We start from the raw sequence: 20,395 nt of genomic DNA on the forward strand, positions 1-20,395 counted from the left end.
CCCTCCTCTCCGGCGTCATCGACCTCCAGATGTACAAAGTGCTAATTAACAAGGTGCAGATTAAAACCAAGATAGCAAGGATAAAATGCAGATAAACACAAGTTATAAAAAGCTCAATGCAACAAGCAATCATAAACTAACATTTATAATGATGTATATTATAGACTCAAGGTTTCCACATATACGCAGGATTTTAATTTTTTAAAGACGTGAAATATACCTTTTCATTATATGGGACTACTAGCTTCAGAGTGAAAAATTCAATTCTAAGTAACCAGAGTAAAGTAGCGACAAAAGAAATGAAAAAATTGTATTTTTCCTAATAATTAATCATAATTTTTTAATCTTTTGGTCTATTTGGTTGTTCTGTGCATGCCTATAACTTTAATGGAGGAAGTTACTATGAAGGTATCTATAAATGGCAATAAATTCATACCGGTAGGGGAGGGTTCCGAAAAGGCAGGGATCAATGACAAAAAGTAAAAAAGATATTACAGAAAAATGGACATATCTGTCCTGTCATTAAAACCGGAGGGGCCCGTAGCTCGTGTCCTCATGATCCATTTTGCTTCTCGTTGCAAAAGGATCTTTCCCAAATCTCCTCCCTTAGAGGTGAGACTTACTTTCTCTAAACCTATAAAGGTGAGAACTGTCGGATCACCCTGATGACATTCCCTGATATGGTTTATAAGTCTAGGTACTCCTTTGCCCGTAGACACGGATTTAAAATGTTCCCTAAATCTGACATATAATTTGCGTATTGTTTTGCCAACGTAAAATCGTTTGCATGGGCAAAACAACGCATATACAACAAATTCCGTTTTACATGAAATGAACTGCCTGATGTTGTGTAAAATTGGACCAATTTCTACCACCTGCCCTGTCAAATGGTATTGACAAAAAGGGCAATTTCCACATCGGAAGTTGCCTTGTGGACTGGTTTGGTTTAACCAAGTACTTTTTTTGTCCTTTGTCACTCTGTTGCGGACCAGAATATCTCTGACTCTGGTGCCGCGCCTGTTGGAAATAAGGGGACCTGCTGTAGTTCTGGCAGAGAGATCGCCATCCCTCTCCAATACGTGCCAATGTCTGCGAATGGTGGAACGTATCACGTCATCCACTGGCCCGTATTGGAAACAGAAGGCGAATCTCTGCTGGGGATCCCTGGCAGGGATTGCATTTTTGGATTCAACACGTTGGATAGTGGATTTTAGTAAATCCTCAGGGTACCCCCTTTCCCGGAGCCTATGGAATAATTCATTAGATTGTGTTTGGAAGCCACTAGATGTATTATTGAGTCTTTGGACTCTAAGAAACTGCCCATAAGGTAACGAGTTTTTTACATGACTGGGATGATAACTATTATAATGTAGCAGAGAGTTACTAGCAGTAGACTTGCGATAGACCGAGGTACGTATGGTATCCTGTTCTATTTGAACAGACACATCTAAAAAGTCTATAGTTTGGCCTCCAAAATGGGAGGTAAAAGACATCCCCATTGAATTGTACTCGTTGAGGTAAATAACAAATGATTCAAACTCTGTTTGCGTGCCGTCCCATACCATGATCACGTCATCAACGTACCTCATATATAATTTAATATGTTTGAGATAGATGTTTTTGTGAGAATAAATATAGTCCTCTTCGAATACCGCCATGTATAGATTTGCAAACGTACATGCAACCGGGGTCCCCATGGCAGTCCCCGTGGTCTGCCTGTACCACACATCCAAGAACATGAAGGCATTGTGGGTAAGTATGAATTGGAGACTCTCACACACAAATTGGACATATTCAGAACCCTTTGTAGTGGTGAGCAAAATTCTCCTAATCATGTCCACGCCCATATCTTGAGGGATGCTAGTGTACAGGCTGACCACATCTAGGGACACCAATGAGAACCCCGGCTGCCAAACGAAATTTTGAATGTGTCTGAGAAAAGAATTGGTATCTTTAAGGTATGAGGGAACATCCATCAGAATCGGGCGTAAGAGCCAATCGATGTACTGGGATAGGGGCTCAGTGAGTGACCCTATCCCAGACACGATGGGTCTGCCTGGAGGACAAGTCACAGACTTGTGAATTTTTGGTAAGTAGTACCAATGAGGTTTGGTAGGGTAGTTGGGGAGCAATTTCTCTGCTTTCTTTTGAGTTAATACTCTATTCTCTACAGCCTTTCTGAGAAGCGTACAAAGTTTGGACTTGTATTTTAGCGTCGGGTCACCTGGTAATTTAACATAGATTGTAGTATCTGATAGCTGTCTATCTGCCTCCGCTAGATAAGCTTCTTTAGGTAATAATACTGTTTTTCCCCCCTTATTGAATTAGCACTTTGTACATCTGGAGGTCGATGACGCCGGAGAGGAGGGGTTTTTACCTTATTTCTCCCGGCGTAACTTCCTCCGGATTATGGACCCGTAGAAGCGCTACCGTTTAGCGCGAAACGGCCGTTGTCCGTTCTGCCTTGCACGCTCCTCACCTCCCATTCCCCCGTGCCGTGAAGATGCACTGCTGCAACTCATAAATAAAGAAGATTTATCTACAGCTCCGGTGAGTGCTGCGTTTCTTTCTAACCATTGACAGCTATATTGCTAATTTCCATACGCTAGCACCTCCGCAGCTAGACACGCCGGATTCAGCATACATGTCTGATTAATCCTCGGATTAAGGAGTGGTGCCACTTTGCTTTTCTTTTCTACTTTTGTTGGACAATGCTTGGTTCTTAGTGTGCACACCCCTACACAGAGGCAGACGTTTCTGGACTGTTAAACTGTATTGCGGATAGCAACAAAATGGATCCAGACGCTGGATCGGTGCGTTCTAGCTTACAAGCTGGCCGGGAGGATGTTGCACAATATTTTAAGGAGTGTGAACAGGCGGATGAATTGCAGATGCTCAGTACAAGATCACTGGAATATAAGCTGACCAACCTCTCAGAGCGAGAGATCAGATTATTTTGGACCAATAATTCATTGCAGTCATATATAGACAATGGACGTGTTCCAAGAGGTTTAAGAGTGTGGAAAGAGATGTCCCATTTCAGCAGTGATGATATGTTAAAAACAGAATGGGAGCAAGTCATGCTACGGTGCTCCCAGGAATTACTTTTGTTGGTCCTAAAATCTAACATGAAAAATTATGAGATGGTCAGCTCTGAAATTTCTAAGACTCAAGCTGAACTACAGAGCAGATTGACGGAAAGTCAATGGATTACTTTTAATAAAAAACTAGACATCAAGCTTATCCCTATACAGGCGGAAATCAAACAGAGGAAAAGGGATAAATTTCTCCGTGATAAAAACGACTATGACTCTGGCCATATTTTTAATTGGAATAAATTTAATAAAGAGAATCGAAGTTTTAATGAAAAAAATTTCAGACAGAGAAAACGGAGTTTTAATAATAAAAAAAGACGCAGCCAGAAAAATAAAAAAGACTACTTAACTACAGAGTCCGACTCCAGTTTGAGTGAAGGTCCGAGTAGTAATCCGGAAATTGCAGGAAATGCGACATCTGATCTATTGACAAATACATCACCCCCTTTAGGAGGAAGACAAGGAGGGGCAAACGAAAACCAAGGCCCCCACAGATATCAGAAAAGAAAATTTGTGTCTTGGAGACAGGAACATCGCTAGTGTCCCGCCTTGATGATCATGTCCTCAATCTTACAAATCGGACGTTAACACCGGCTCATCTATCTCTATTATCCAAAGGTTTAAATTATTGTATCCCTAGTGACTTTGATTTTGTTTCATTCCAGATAGACCTTTTCAAAGCCACCAGAAAAATACATCTATATAAATCCTTCCTAAATAGCTCTACCAACATTACCAGCTTGGAGGGGGAACAACCCTGCCTTGTGGGCCCTTTGGGTTTCATGGTAGGGCCAGGAGAAGAAGCCTTGGCAGAATACCAACATGATGCACAACAATTGTTAAGTTTAACTGATACGGATTCTGCCATTTCAGAGACAGCTAATCCTCGAACTACTACCCCCTTTTTGGGAGGGGTCCCTTCTACGTATATGCCATCGATATCCCCAGGAAACACAATTGATTTATTTGAGACTTTGGTCTTAAAAGACATTGAAGCCCTAATTTACAAGAAACCGCAACCTAATTTAATGATTCATGAGAAAAAAGCCTTATCTGAATTAGCTAGTTGGTCAGATGTCATCATTCGCCCCGCCGATAAGGGGGGAAAAACAGTATTATTACCTAAAGAAGCTTATCTAGCGGAGGCAGATAGACAGCTATCAGATACTACAATCTATGTTAAATTACCAGGTGACCCGACGCTAAAATACAAGTCCAAACTTTGTACGCTTCTCAGAAAGGCTGTAGAGAATAGAGTATTAACTCAAAAGAAAGCAGAGAAATTGCTCCCCAACTACCCTACCAAACCTCATTGGTACTACTTACCAAAAATTCACAAGTCTGTGACTTGTCCTCCAGGCAGACCCATCGTGTCTGGGATAGGGTCACTCACTGAGCCCCTATCCCAGTACATCGATTGGCTCTTACGCCCGATTCTGATGGATGTTCCCTCATACCTTAAAGATACCAATTCTTTTCTCAGACACATTCAAAATTTCGTTTGGCAGCCGGGGTTCTCATTGGTGTCCCTAGATGTGGTCAGCCTGTACACTAGCATCCCTCAAGATATGGGCGTGGACATGATTAGGAGAATTTTGCTCACCACTACAAAGGGTTCTGAATATGTCCAATTTGTGTGTGAGAGTCTCCAATTCATACTTACCCACAATGCCTTCATGTTCTTGGATGTGTGGTACAGGCAGACCACGGGGACTGCCATGGGGACCCCGGTTGCATGTACGTTTGCAAATCTATACATGGCGGTATTCGAAGAGGACTATATTTATTCTCACAAAAACATCTATCTCAAACATATTAAATTATATATGAGGTACGTTGATGACGTGATCATGGTATGGGACGGCACGCAAACAGAGTTTGAATCATTTGTTATTTACCTCAACGAGTACAATTCAATGGGGATGTCTTTTACCTCCCATTTTGGAGGCCAAACTATAGACTTTTTAGATGTGTCTGTTCAAATAGAACAGGATACCATACGTACCTCGGTCTATCGCAAGTCTACTGCTAGTAACTCTCTGCTACATTATAATAGTTATCATCCCAGTCATGTAAAAAACTCGTTACCTTATGGGCAGTTTCTTAGAGTCCAAAGACTCAATAATACATCTAGTGGCTTCCAAACACAATCTAATGAATTATTCCATAGGCTCCGGGAAAGGGGGTACCCTGAGGATTTACTAAAATCCACTATCCAACGTGTTGAATCCAAAAATGCAATCCCTGCCAGGGATCCCCAGCAGAGATTCGCCTTCTGTTTCCAATACGGGCCAGTGGATGACGTGATACGTTCCACCATTCGCAGACATTGGCACGTATTGGAGAGGGATGGCGATCTCTCTGCCAGAACTACAGCAGGTCCCCTTATTTCCAACAGGCGCGGCACCAGAGTCAGAGATATTCTGGTCCGCAACAGAGTGACAAAGGACAAAAAAAGTACTTGGTTAAACCAAACCAGTCCACAAGGCAACTTCCGATGTGGAAATTGCCCTTTTTGTCAATACCATTTGACAGGGCAGGTGGTAGAAATTGGTCCAATTTTACACAACATCAGGCAGTTCATTTCATGTAAAACGGAATTTGTTGTATATGCGTTGTTTTGCCCATGCAAACGATTTTACGTTGGCAAAACAATACGCAAATTATATGTCAGATTTAGGGAACATTTTAAATCCGTGTCTACGGGCAAAGGAGTACCTAGACTTATAAACCATATCAGGGAATGTCATCAGGGTGATCCGACAGTTCTCACCTTTATAGGTTTAGAGAAAGTAAGTCTCACCTCTAAGGGAGGAGATTTGGGAAAGATCCTTTTGCAACGAGAAGCAAAATGGATCATGAGGACACGAGCTACGGGCCCCTCCGGTTTTAATGACAGGACAGATATGTCCATTTTTCTGTAATATCTTTTTTACTTTTTGTCATTGATCCCTGCCTTTTCGGAACCCTCCCCTACCGGTATGAATTTATTGCCATTTATAGATACCTTCATAGTAACTTCCTCCATTAAAGTTATAGGCATGCACAGAACAACCAAATAGACCAAAAGATTAAAAAATTATGATTAATTATTAGGAAAAATACAATTTTTTCATTTCTTTTGTCGCTACTTTACTCTGGTTACTTAGAATTGAATTTTTCACTCTGAAGCTAGTAGTCCCATATAATGAAAAGGTATATTTCACGTCTTTAAAAAATTAAAATCCTGCGTATATGTGGAAACCTTGAGTCTATAATATACATCATTATAAATGTTAGTTTATGATTGCTTGTTGCATTGAGCTTTTTATAACTTGTGTTTATCTGCATTTTATCCTTGCTATCTTGGTTTTAATCTGCACCTTGTTAATTAGCACTTTGTACATCTGGAGGTCGATGACGCCGGAGAGGAGGGGTTTTTACCTTATTTCTCCCGGCGTAACTTCCTCCGGATTATGGACCCGTAGAAGCGCTACCGTTTAGCGCGAAACGGCCGTTGTCCGTTCTGCCTTGCACGCTCCTCACCTCCCATTCCCCCGTGCCGTGAAGATGCACTGCTGCAACTCATAAATAAAGAAGATTTATCTACAGCTCCGGTGAGTGCTGCGTTTCTTTCTAACCATTGACAGCAGTGGTAGACAGCGTTAACCTTATAACTATGCACCTACACTGGTAATTAATGCATTCACTGTCTGAGAATCTACTGTGCAGCATCAATGAATTAATTCCATCTACCACTTTCCTGGTAAGTGGAATACCTGCTATTGTTCCCTTTGTTCCTGTGGACAGACCCTCTAATTAATGTGAGTCTCTCCACGGCTTTCAATTAGAATAAAACTATTCTGGAGAAAGGTGAGCTTATTTTGTTTGTGCAAAAAAATTGAGCCTTTTAATGTTATCTAGTAGATGAGGGCAATTAGGCTGTTCACTAAATACACACATTTATCTCTGCATTTCTGGGTAATTTGATTTATGATGAGCACAGCCATAAAAAGCTTTCCAAAGATAAGTATTTTGAGAAGACAACATTAAAATGGGAAATTTAACCCCACATAACTCCAGACTATTTTTTTTTCTTGTCTTCCCAGATAACGATTAACAAAGCCTAACCTTTAAAGATTATTGACTGACTTGTTTCATGCTAGAAATGTTTTATATGTGTTGGGTTTTCTTGACCTTGACTTCATTACCATGATTTCCCAAGAGAAAAGCGAAAAAAAAAAAAATTAACCATCACCTTAGCGCTATTGATCACTTGACTTATGCAAGGGTCCATTTTTTTGATTACTTTTTCCCTAATATAATTATTGGTTTCTCCCCTGTAATTAGCGGTCTGTAAACATATACTATTCCACTTAAAGATTAGTGAAAGGGGTTGTCAGGAATTAATTTAAAAACAAAATGCCTATTAGGAGAAAATGTGTTAAAATGACAAAAGACAAAATGACAAAAGATTTATTCATGTGAGTGACTACATAGAAGCATCACCACTGAGGGCAGTGTTTGGCTGCAGCAGTTATGGAAATGTTAGCCGTGATGTCATTGCTAATGAAGGATCACTAGAGCAGCCAGGGAGTGAATAGGTGGACAATGTTTATTTGATTACAATTAAGACAATCTCTTTAACATTTTAGGTTGCTTTCACACTAGCGTCGGTACGGGCCCGTCGGGCTGACGTACCGACGCATGCTGTGAAAGAAATGCCTGACGTGGGCAGCGGAAGCAGTCTTATGATGCTTCCGCTGCCCCATTGCAAGGTCCGAGGAGGAGGGGGTGGAGTTTCGGCCGCATGTGCGGTCGAAAATGGTGGACTCGACGCACAAAAAAAGTTACATGTAACTTTTTTTTGTGGCGGCGGTCCGCCAAAACACGACACAACCGTCGCATGACGATTGCGACATGGGGCACTGCATCGCAATGCGTCGCTAATAAAAGTCTATCTTTGCAGGATGCGTTTTTTCTCCACAACGACACATTGCGACGTGAAGTGCCCGACGCTAGTGTGAAAGTAGCCTTAATTGTCAGGAAGAAAGTAACAAAATTCTGTATTTCTGTATTAACCTGCAGATTAACCCTATATCTGCAAGTAATAGCATTACAAAATTACTGTTATTGTGACAGTTAAGCAAGTTGAAGATTAAATGATCTCTAAAAGGCCTGAAGTTAAAGATGACACATTTCCTTTGTGTTTTAGGCAAAAAAAAATGGGCCAATGGAAAAGTTTGGGCACTCTTGGAGATTTGTGTACTCAGATAACTTTGACCAATGTTTCTTAGCCTGTTAGGGTTATGGCTTGTTCAATATCATCGTTAGGAGTAATGCAAATTTCCCATCTTTATTAAAAACCAGAATGCTCTAGTCTTGTACCAAAAAACAGCAGCCATGGGTTCTTTTAAGCAGCTGTCTAGCACTCTGAAAATGAAAATGGTGGAGGCCAACAAAGCAGATAGCAAAGTGTTTTCAAGTTGCCCTTTCCTCAGTTCTAAAATGTAATTAATAAATTGCAGTTACCAGTAACATTGTAGGTCAAGATAAGGTTTGGAAGACCAAGCTAAATTTCAGTGAGAGCTGCTCGTAGGATTACTAGAAAGGTGAATCAGAACCCCCGCTTGACTGCAAAAGACCTTCAGAAATATCTAGCAGACTCTAGAGTTGTGTTACAATGTTCTACTGTTCAGAGACAGCTGCACAAATATGGCGTTTATGGAAGTGTCATCAGAAGAAAACTTCTCCTGCATCCTCGCCAGAAGATTCTGAGTCAGAAGTATACAAAAGAACATCTAAACAAGTCTGATGCCTTTGGGAAACAAGTCCTGTGGACCAATGAGGTCAAAATAGAACTCTTTGGCCACTGTCCGATTATTACCAACAACAATCATCTCCTGATCGGACAATGTAGGCTGCCAATTTCCCAATGAATTAGTAAAATGCTTGTTTACTGGGTGAAATAATTTTTATATTTGTCGAGCAAGCATCAGTCAGCAGCACATCGACCAGTGTCAATATAGCATGTGCTGCAATGAGCAATGACAGCGATTTTATTACCTATTGTTTTGTGCTATTAAGGACCAGGATGGGGTCATTGCTGCAAGATAAGGACATTACTACAAGTTGAGGACCAGGATGGGGACATTACTATAAGATGTTGGTCAGCATTACTATGTGGTAGTAACTATAAGACAATGTTACTGTTTGGGGTCAATTGATGGACAAAAAAGGAAAAAAGTTAAAACGTAAAAAAAAAATCACAATAAAGTATGAAACAATACTTTGGCATTAAAAATGCTGTTTTATGTTTAAACTAAAGAAAGTGCACATTTATTATCGTTATCTAGGGGGTTGGTGCATGACACAGTGATTCACCCTAGTGTTACATCCTTATGATGTGTATCAATCCATTAGACCCTAAACTAGGAAATATCTGCAGACAACTAACTAGTGCATCAATACTTTTGACCTCCACAATGTTAAACGTCAGTGGAAATAATGATCCAATTTCAAAATTTCAAGTGCCCTATCCATTTGGTTCCGTTCTTACATTCCCCTATTATTTTGGGGTCTGGAGAGACAGACATCAGTGGCCAGCTACCTAATTAGTATGGCCATATGTCTGGCCTTTGTTTGGGCAGGTGTTTCTGGACCATTTGAAAAAAAACACCATTAAAGTTGCAGGTAAATAACTTACTTATCGGAAAGTGTTTTAATATGTTTTTGTCTCTTAGTTTTATATTTTAAATAGTCTTATAGTGAATGAAGCCATTTTGTATTTACACTTTCACTGATTACGAGCAAACACTGTTACATTTCTCTTTGTCCCTTTATCAGTATAACGTTTGTCCATTATTTTCTTTGCTCTATCAATGCCTACTTTTTGAGAAAGTAACAAGAACTCTTAACCGACACATTCCACTTACAAAACTATGCAACGAGCTTCATGTCAATAGCAATCTTTGCTGTAAATATATATGTTGCTTATTCTGATGCCAAGAATCTGTGGCATTGCATAGGTTGAACATAAAGGTTACTATAGCCGCACATATGCCTGTCAAAACACCCAATTTACTCTTAAACGGCTTTACTGAATTTGACGTCACAACTTCCTCTAGGAACAAATTCCATCGGCTGATTACTCTGAGTAAAGAGCGATCACTCTTTGCTGGCATCAATGTCTTCTTGACCAGTCTGTGCTCCGCTGTTCACGTAGCGGTCTGTGATCGGAAGCGGCAGCCCCAACTGCTGTCATTTCATTTTTTTCACTTACATAAATCCGAGAATCCAAATGTTTTACCAGCTGAATTCCTCTTTACCCAGTGACGTCTGTTTACTACTTAACAAAATGCTCTTTCTAGCATATGAGAGACCCATCACTGGACAATGAAGCTCACACTCAGAAGTGCACATTGTGATGGGTCTTTAAATTTGCCATTTTAGACAGATTCTTTTAAGCTCATGACGAATTTTACAGATTTGCAGATTTTGTGTTATAGATGCAGATTTTTGAAAATAGGAAAGTGCAGGTGTGAAATGTGAAAGAGAAATATGACTTCTCTCAACCTTTCTGCATATAATAGTGTGGCGCCCCAGGGTCCTGGTCGTCACAGTAGCATTGCTTTCCTCACGGGGAGAGTGATGTTACGCTTAAAGGCAAGAAGGGATAACTGTAACCAGGTAACCACAAGCACACAACCCATTCACAGCCCAGGCCACTAGGGGGAGCTTTTGATCCTATTCACTAGGTGACTCCCCATATATAGATATAACTGGTAGCCTGTAGGGAAAGTTAGTAAGTTCTTGCCAGGAAACAGACTGGATCAGTCTGAGGCAGAGGAAGGTTTTACGGAGCTGTGTAGCCGCAGTGCAGCAGTTCCTGGAAAGAGACATTGAGAAAGCCGAATATATTGCAGAGAGCATGCAGGAGAGCAAAGCACAGAAGAGAATACCAGGGTGAGACCAGCCCCGAGCAGGCTGCCTCTTTCTGAGGTGCAGAGACCGGTAGCCGGAACACAGAGGTTGTAAGGACCTCTATGTCTTACATCAAAGACAGGCAGGACAGCTGAATTTCAAGTTACCTGTTTGATCTAACACCCAGAAGGCACAGTGGCACCCCTCAGAGGCTGGGGCATGCTAGAGTCCCTATAAACAGCCTCAAGCCACCAGTCATACGGGTTATGTCCTAACCTATCCGGGGGACAGAGAGAGAGAGATAACATCTGTGAGGACCTAATGTGAAGCCCTAGGCAGTAAGGGACTACAACTCCATGGCGCTAGAGGAATGCTTTGATTTCCACCTGGATAAGGCGACTCCTAACTTTTGCCTACAAGCCGGCCGGACCCTGCCTGCCCTGTGATCTGGTGCCCTGGACTGTGGCTGCCTGAAGTCGACAGTAAACAAGGTAAAGAGACTGCAAACCTGTGTCCTCACTAGTGTTGAGCGATACCGTCCGATACTTGAAAGTATCGGTATCGGAAAGTATCGGCCGATACCGTCACAGTATCGGAATCCAATCCGATACCGATACCCGATACCAATACAAGTCAATGGGACTCAAGTATCGGACGGTATCCCTGATGGTTCCCAGGGTCTGAAGGAGAGGAAACTCTCCTTCAGGCCCTGGGAACCATATAAATGTGTAAAAGAAAGAATTAAAATAAAAAATATCGCTATACTCACCTGTCCGACGCAGCCGGGACTTCAGCGAGGGAACCGGCAGCGTTGTTTGTTTAAAAATCGCGCTATTACTTGGTTACGTGAATTCCCGGCTTGTGATTGGTCAGGTCGGCCATGTTGCCGGGACGCGGACCAATCACAGCAAGCCGTGACGAAATTACGTCACGGCTTGCTGTGATTGGTCCGCGTCCCGGCAATATGGCCGCCCTGACCAATCACAAGCCGGGACGTCACGGGAGGCTGGACACGCGCTCATTTTAAAATGGGCGCGTGTCCAGCCTCCCGTGACGTCACGGCTTGTGATTGGTTGCGCCGCGATCAACCAATCACAAGCCGGGAGGCTGGACGCGCTCATTTTGAAATGGGCGCGTGTCCAGCCTCCCGTGACGTCACGGCTTGTGATTGGTTGCGCCGCGATCAACCAATCACAAGCCGGGAGGCTGAACGCGCTCATTTTGAAATGGGCGCGTGTCCAGCCTCCCGTGACGTCACGGCTTGTGATTGGTTGCGCCGCGATCAACCAATCACAAGCCGGGAGGCTGGACGCGCTCATTTTGAAATGGGCGCGTGTCCAGCCTCCCGGCTTGTGATTGGTTGACCGCGACGCAACCAATCACAAGCCGTGACGTCACGGGAGGCTGGACACGCGCCCTTTTTAAAATGAGCGCGTTTCCAGCCTCCCGTGACGTCACGGCTTGTGATTGGTTAATGGCGGCCATGTTGCCGGGACGCGGACCAATCACAGCAAGCCGTGACGTATTTTCGTCACGGCTTGCTGTGATTGGTCCGCGGCCCGGCAACATGGCCGCCCTGACCAATCACAAGCCGGGACTTCGCGTAACCATGTAAAAGCGGGAATTTTAAACAAACAACGCTGCCGGTTCCTGCGCTGAGGTCCCGGCTGCGTCGGACAGGTGAGTATAGCGATATTTTTTATTTTAATTCTCTATTTTACACATTTTAACATTAATGTTGTTCCGATACCCGATACCCGATACCACAAGAGTATCGGAATCCCGGTATCGGAATTCCGATACAGCAAGTATCGGCCGATACCCGATACTTGCAGCATCGGAATGCTCAACACTAGTCCTCACTCTTTACTGCGCCTTTCACCATCCTCCATCTACACACTGTGAGCCCTGGGGATATACTTCACCTCGCGTCATGAACACAAACTTTATTCCCTTTAAAAACCTTCCCCCCTTTAATGTTGATGCCCAGGGCCATGGACCGGGTTGCCACCATGACATCCCCCTGTGAACGCAGGACCAGGTACCAGGTACCCCACGACTCTGTGGGCGCGTCAATACTCACACACATCATGTTCTAACTTAGTAATACATTCCAAAGCTCACACAGGGAAAGTATAGCATCCATGTGACAGTCTGTGAGGAAAGTATGGGAAAAAGGTCGAGCCTAATGATCAATCAAGTCATAGAAAATAAAACTTTAAGGGAATCTGTCACCAGGTTTTTGCTAGCCCTTCTGTGAACAGTATAATGTAGGGGCAGAGTCCCTGATTTCAGCAATGTGTAACTTACTGGGCTACTTCCTGTATCTTTATGTGTCTCCGGGCATCGGGTCACGTGGGGTATACGTGTTTCCTGATGCCTGTGGTCACATAACGCGGGTGCTCCTTCAGGAGGAAGGAGCATTGTGCTCCGAAACGCGCATCGGGGTGGACTCGTGACCCCTCACTGTGACATCTCAGGTACTATAACTATATATTATAGCGGCTTGGTCATGTTTATTGTGATATTACTATGGTGTAATTTATTGAGTCATTGATTGTTGCATCACCATGGCCATAAGCCCTCTATATATTCTATTGTGATACATATAGTTGCAGTGATGTTGTCTTGAGTCTTTTGGCATTTCATACCGCCACATGGTGCTTCACTTGTTTCCATTTTCTGTCCATTTAGCTTTTTCATGTTGTATTTGTTTTTATTTGCATATTTAATAAATGTATACATTTTATGGGATCATTTGACTGCAAGTCTGTGATGTTTTTCATATGTAGTTGGCAGTTTTCCCAACTATAGTTCTGGCGTACATGCAGTGACACATTAAAAATTGTGGTATTTATTGTCCAGTCTTATGACAGTCAATGCATGGAATATGTTTGTTTCAACTTCACTTTATAAACACCATTCACATGTAGGACTACAGGTCCCAGAACTCAAGAAACGATGAACAGCGCTCCGACCAGGTGAATAGATATCACAAATTGGTGTTTATTCAAGCCATAAAAAGCAACGTTTCGACCAACAAATGGTGCTTGAAAAAGACCATTTGTTGGTCGAAACGTTGCTTTTTATGGCTTGAATAAACACCAATTTGTGATATCTATTCACCTGGTCGGAGCGCTGTTCATCGTTTCTTGATTGCTGGAGTTTATCCAGGAAGGTTCCCTGGACTTGGAACGGGCGCCCCTTGAGTGAGTGCTGTCAGCCCTTCTCTTATACTGGATACAGGTCCCAGAACATCCTTGCTTCAGGCTGACAGTGCAGAGTGTCTCCCTCTGCGACACACACACCGGCCATTCACCATAATGCCGGACTTTGACTCATCACCACACTTATATCTGCGATTATCATGCATTCCTATGGCCTCCATACGCCTCTATGCACACTCTGGGAAGCTCATACAGCGCCCCCTATCTGTAACATAGGTCACTATACTACATATTCCCCCCCTCTGTTCAAACCCGTAGGGTTGAACACTTATCACACACCATCCTCATCATCACACCTTTTTAGTTTTTTTCCGCCCCTAGTGGTCATCATGTAAAGGCCCCGTCTCACATAGCGAGATCGCTAGCGAGATCGCTGCTGAGTCACAAGTTTTGTGACGCAACAGCGACCTCAGTAGCGATCTCGCTATGTGTGACACGTACCAGCGATCAGGCCCCTGCTGCGAGATCGCTGGTCGTGTCAGAATGGCCTGGACCTTTTTTTGGTCGTTGAGGCCCCGCTGACATCGCTGAATCGGTGTGTGTGACACCGATCCAGCGATGTCTTCACTGGTAACCAGGGTAAACATCGGGTTACTAAGCGCAGGGCCGCGCTTAGTAACCCGATGTTTACCCTGGTTACCAGCGTAAATGTAAAAAAAAAAAAAACAGTACATACTCACCATCTGTTGCCCGTCAGGTCCCTTGCCGTCTGCTTCCTGCTCTGACTGAGCCGCCGTAAAGTGAGAGCACAGCAGTGACGTCACCGCTGCGCTCTGCTCTCACTGTTACGGTGGCACACAGAGCAGGAAGCAGACGCCAAGGGACCTGACGGGCAACAGATGGTGAGTATGTAGTGTTTTTTTTTTTTTACATTTACGCTGGTAACCAGGGTAAACATCGGGTTACTAAGCGCGGCCCTGCGCTTAGTAACCCGATGTTTACCCTGGTTACCCGGGTGCTGCAGGGGGACTTCGGCATCGTTGAAGACAGTTTCAACGATGCCGAAGTCGTTCCCCTGATCGTTGGTCGCTGGAGAGAGCTGTCTGTGTGACAGCTCCCCAGCGACCACACAGCGACCACACAGCGACGCTGCAGCGATCAGCATCGTTGTCTGTATCGCTGCAGCGTCGCTGTGTGAGACGGGGCCTTAAGTCTTGAATTCTAGTCTTCAAGTCACTATCTGTCCTTGTCAACAGACCATTAGTCACCACATTTTACTACAAGGTCTTCCAGCTATTTCACTCATCCCTGAGTCAACTGAGGTTACACTACTTCTTTCATTAAGGTACCGTCACATTTAGCGACGCTGCAGCGATCTAGACAACGATGCCGATCGCTGCAGCGTCGCTGTTTCGTCGTTGTGTGGTCGCTGGAGAGCTGTCACACAGACAGCTCTCCAGCGACCAACGATGCCGAAGTCCCCGGGTAACCAGGATAAACATCAGGTTACTAAGCGGAGGGCCGCGCTTAGTAACCCGATGTTTACCCTGGTTACCAGTGCTAATGTAAAAAAAAACAAACACTACATACTTGCATTCCGGTGTCTGTCCCCCGGCGCTGTGCTTTCCTGCACTGACTGTGAGCGCCGGCCGGAAAGCACAGCGGTGACGTCACCGCTGTAATCTGCTTTACAGCTGGCCGGCGCTGACAGTGCAGGGGGACAGACACCGGAATATAAGTATGTAGTGTTTTTTTTTTTTTTACATTTACACTGGTAACCAGGGTAAACATCGGGTTACTAAGCGCGGCCCTGCGCGGGTTTCTACTTCAAGCCCCACTCCTTTGGTGGCCTTTGTCACTGTACTCCCTTATTTCTTCAGAGTCACAGTCACCCGCATAGTCTGTGTCGCACCTCACAGTATGGCGAACCCCCAAGTCACACTCTTTCTGGGTGTCAGCTCCACACGTTTTAACTACCCCATCACTAATAGTCATATTGTGGCACATATCAGGTGACATCATGTCCGTAAGTTAGGACCGTCCACCATTTTCCTTGGTCACACCCAACTTAGAACTGTCAACTATAGGGGGTACATTCTCTGCTTCAATTTTCATACACAATAATTCATTTGCCCCGGACAACAGTGCAACTGAATCACCCTTTTGGGATACTCCGCCCCCTTTTGGAAAACCACCATCCCGTGGGACTCCACCCCACTGGCGTAGCTAGAGCTTTTGCTGCCCGGGGCTGTTCCCGAGTTTGGCGCCCCCCCCCATTGCCGTCACTCAACGCCGGGCACCGCCCCCTCAGTGCTGTTTACCCATGAAATCCGGCGCCTGCGCTGTGTATCGCTGTTTGGTGCAGGTGCAGAGAGCTCTGGCCGTCTGACGTCACAGCCAGGCTTGCAGACTGCGCCTGTGCGGCGAGTGCGGCCACCCACCTTGGTAATCCCAGCCCCGCAGTGTGTTATGCATTATGCAGAGTGCGGGGCTGGGATTCACAAGCAGGGCGGCCGCACAGGCGCAGTGTCCTGCATTGCCCCAGTGTGTCCAGCAATCTGCCCCAGTGTTTAGCATTGCCCCAGTGTGTCCAGCAATCTGCCCCAGTGTCCAGCATTGCCCCCAGTGTGTCCAGCAATCTGCCCCAGTGTCCAGCATTGCCCCCAGTGTGTCCAGCAATCTGCCCCAGTGTCCAGCATTGCCCCCAGTGTGTCCAGCAATCTGCCCCAGTGTCCAGCATTGCCCCCAGTGTGTCCAGCAATCTGCCCCAGTGTCCAGCATTGCCCCAGTGTGTCCAGCAATCTGCCCCAGGGTCTCCAGCATTGCCCCAGTGTGTCCAGCATTGCCCCCAGACAGTGTGTCCAGCAATCTATCTGCCCCAGTGTGTCCAGCAATCTGCCCCAGTGTGTCCAGCATATTACCCCCAGTGTGTCTGAGTCAGACATAAAAAAAAAAGTGAAATCCTCACCTCTCCCGTTCCCAGCGCAGGTCCGGTGCACTCAGCATCTCTCCGGCTCTGCAATGCTCAGGACAGAGAGGCTGAGCGCACAGTGATAACGTCATCGTACCCTCTGCCCTGAGACGTCGCAGAGTCAGAAGGCGCCGAAGACGCTTCAGCTGCCGCAGGAACCAGGAGAGGTGAGTATTAGAAAGGGGGGCCCAATGCCAGCGCTGTAGAAGGGGGACCCAATGCCAGCGCTGGCATCGGGGGGGGGTGGGGGGGCCGCCTGAAGATTTAAAGGGCCCGCGTCTCTTTTTTTTTTTCTCTTCCTCCTCCTCCTCTCTGAGTCGGACATTGTGCCGCCCGGGGTGGCCCGCCCCCCCCGCACCCCCCTTCCTACGCCACTGCTCCACCCCCTTTTGGGCAACTACTACCTTTTGGGTTACCGCCCGCCTTTTGGGACTCCGCCCCCTTTTTGGAAACCACCATTAGGCAGAACTCCACCCCTTTTGGGGCAACTACTACCTTTTGGGCTACCACCCCCTTTTGAACTCCACCCCTTTTAGGGACACCAGCCCACGGTACCCCCCGGCACCACTTCACACAGTACAGAAAAAAACATGTCTCTTTGGGTCGCACCGGCCCTTTGAGAGTCTACACGGAAAGAAGAAAAAAAAATGTTTTGTTTTTTTTTTTCAACACTTCACCAGCTCCTGCTGGCAATCACAAGCCGCTGCTGCTGAACCTCTTGCTGCAACTGCAGCCGCACTCCACAACGCTCTGTATGGCTCCACCACAGACTTCGTGGACCCGCCGATCCACAGCAAGACGCTTGTCACCTTCGTAACCCCGCCGAGTTACAGCAAGACGCTTGTCACCTTTGTAACCCCGCCGAGTTACAGCATTATTGCACAAACACTCTTTATCTCACTGATCCCGATCAGCATAACACACGGTTGTCAGACCGTCGACTCCTCTGGCTTAGCCAGCACCGTACATGTGCTTCTTGGGAACCGCTTTGCCCGCATTCGAGCACCAATTGTAGCATAGCGCCTACTACGTGTCTTGGGGAACACTCGCTTGGCACGGGATTAACACACTTGGGCACGGTTTTCTATCAGAACAGAGTCTTTTAGGTTTATTTCTCACAACATAAACCACATCCACAGGAACATAGTAACAGCTTGAACAGTATCTGGACATATTTAACTTTACCACAGTTCATCTCTGACCCCGGTCAGCATTACACACGGTTTTCAGACCGTTACCCGTTGGCAACCTTCACAGTTTCCTGGACACCTCTTGGCCTCAGAGGTGCCCCATACACAATGTCTCTCTCTTTCTTTCACTCTGACCCTGGTCAGTACAACACGGTTCCTTCCCGTTACCTGTGGATGCTGCACAGGTTCTCGGATACCTCTCTTCCTTAGAGGCATCCTGCAGACATTCACACTCTGTCTTTCCTTTTCTCTGACCCCGGTCAGTACAACACGGATCTCCATCCGTTCCACAGTCTGGTCTGTGCGAGATCCAGAGCCCCCGCCATGTGCTCTACAGGGAGCCGACACTCCCAACATATGGGGCTCTCTCCAGGACCTTCCAGCACAGACCATTCAGATCCACACTCAGAGCCCATGTGACCAAACCTCAGTCACATTATATGCCACTAACCACTCCCCTAGATGGGAGTGTGTTTGGCTAGTCTGACCCTCCCATCTGCCAGCCTCCCTAGCTAAACAACACCATTCACATGTAGGACTACAGGTCCCAGAACATCCTTGCTTCAGGCTGACAGTGCAGAGTGTCTCCCTCTGTGACAAAAGAGAAAAGACAAGGCGCCCCCAATGTGTCACACTGTTTAAAAAACACACATACAGTCCTTTGTAGGGAATGTGCTCACCTATTGGTGTTGTGAACCTGGGTCACAACTCCCAAGAAGGCATAATCGTAGCAGCAGGTCTCCACAAGAATCCAAAGGGATGCTGGAGGTAATAGTCTTAGGCGAACTGAAGACCGCGCACACGAGGTAGATTTAAGGTGGTTTATTGAAGCCTACGCGTTTCAAGAGCTATCTTGCTCTCTTCTTCAGGGCATATAGACTATATATCTACCTCGTGTGCGCGGTCTTCAGTTCGCCTAAGACTATTCCCTCTGTGACACACACACTGGCCATTCACCATAATGCCGGACTTTGACTCATCACCACACTTATATCTGCGATTATCATGCATTCCTATGGCCTCCATACGCTTCTATGCACACACTGGGAAGCTCCTACAGCGCCCCCTATCTGTAACATAGGTCACTATACTACAATATATATATATATATATATATATATATATATACATTCCCTGACAGAAGTTATGTGGCTTATCCATGTTATGTAAATGAAGGCTTATAACCTGACGTTAAATTCACCCATTGGTTGTATAAATTATTGTTTTGAAAGCTGAAACCCTCCGAAATGTGGTTTAGGTTAAGAAAATAAATTGGCATCAATGCAGAAATATTGATCAGTTAATGGACACAGAATGCTCAGATTTTGGCAAGGCAAATGTTTTGTCACCTGGTCATATAATGCACCAAATCCTAGTTTACATCCTCACCTGTGCTCAGTAAATGATTGGTTAATTAGTGTGTGTGTATAAAAAGAAACCCAGCACCCCAGATATTAACTTGAACTGCAACTTGAGCTCTGACAACATGCCAAAAATCCACCCTGCGGCCAAAGCCTAGATTATAAAGAGGCTGAAGACCAGATCCACTGCATAGGTGGCTGGCACCTTTAATGTGTCTCAGCATCAAGTACAAATAATTAAAAAAGATTTGAAGAGACTGGAGATGTGTTTGACAAGCCCAGGTCTGGCAGACCCTGCAAGACAACTGCTCAGGAGGAACGTTTGTTGGTTAGAAAATCCAAAGCAAGCCCCTCTTACACTGCAGCAGAGCTCCAACAGGCCTGGTCACCTCAAGTCCCTCTGTCAACTGGAACAGTTTGTAGGATTCTGTCTTGAAATGGCCTCCATGGTCGAATCAGTGCCCAGAAGCCAGCACTAAACAAAAGGCAAATAAAAAACCGTGTGGCATTTGCAATGCCCCACAGCCTGCTAAACAGTTGGACGCTGGAAAAGTGGGAGAAGGTGGATTTCTCTGATGAATCTTCAGTAGAATTACACCACAGCCACCACAAATACTGCAGGAGACCTACTGGAGCCCGTATGGATCCAAAATACACCCAGAAAATAGTTAAATTCGGGTTACATTCAGTATGGGGGTGTTGTGAATTT

The sequence above is a fragment of the Ranitomeya variabilis genome, chromosome 7, assembly GCF_051348905.1.
Source record: "Ranitomeya variabilis isolate aRanVar5 chromosome 7, aRanVar5.hap1, whole genome shotgun sequence".
Taxonomy (NCBI): domain Eukaryota; kingdom Metazoa; phylum Chordata; class Amphibia; order Anura; family Dendrobatidae; genus Ranitomeya; species Ranitomeya variabilis.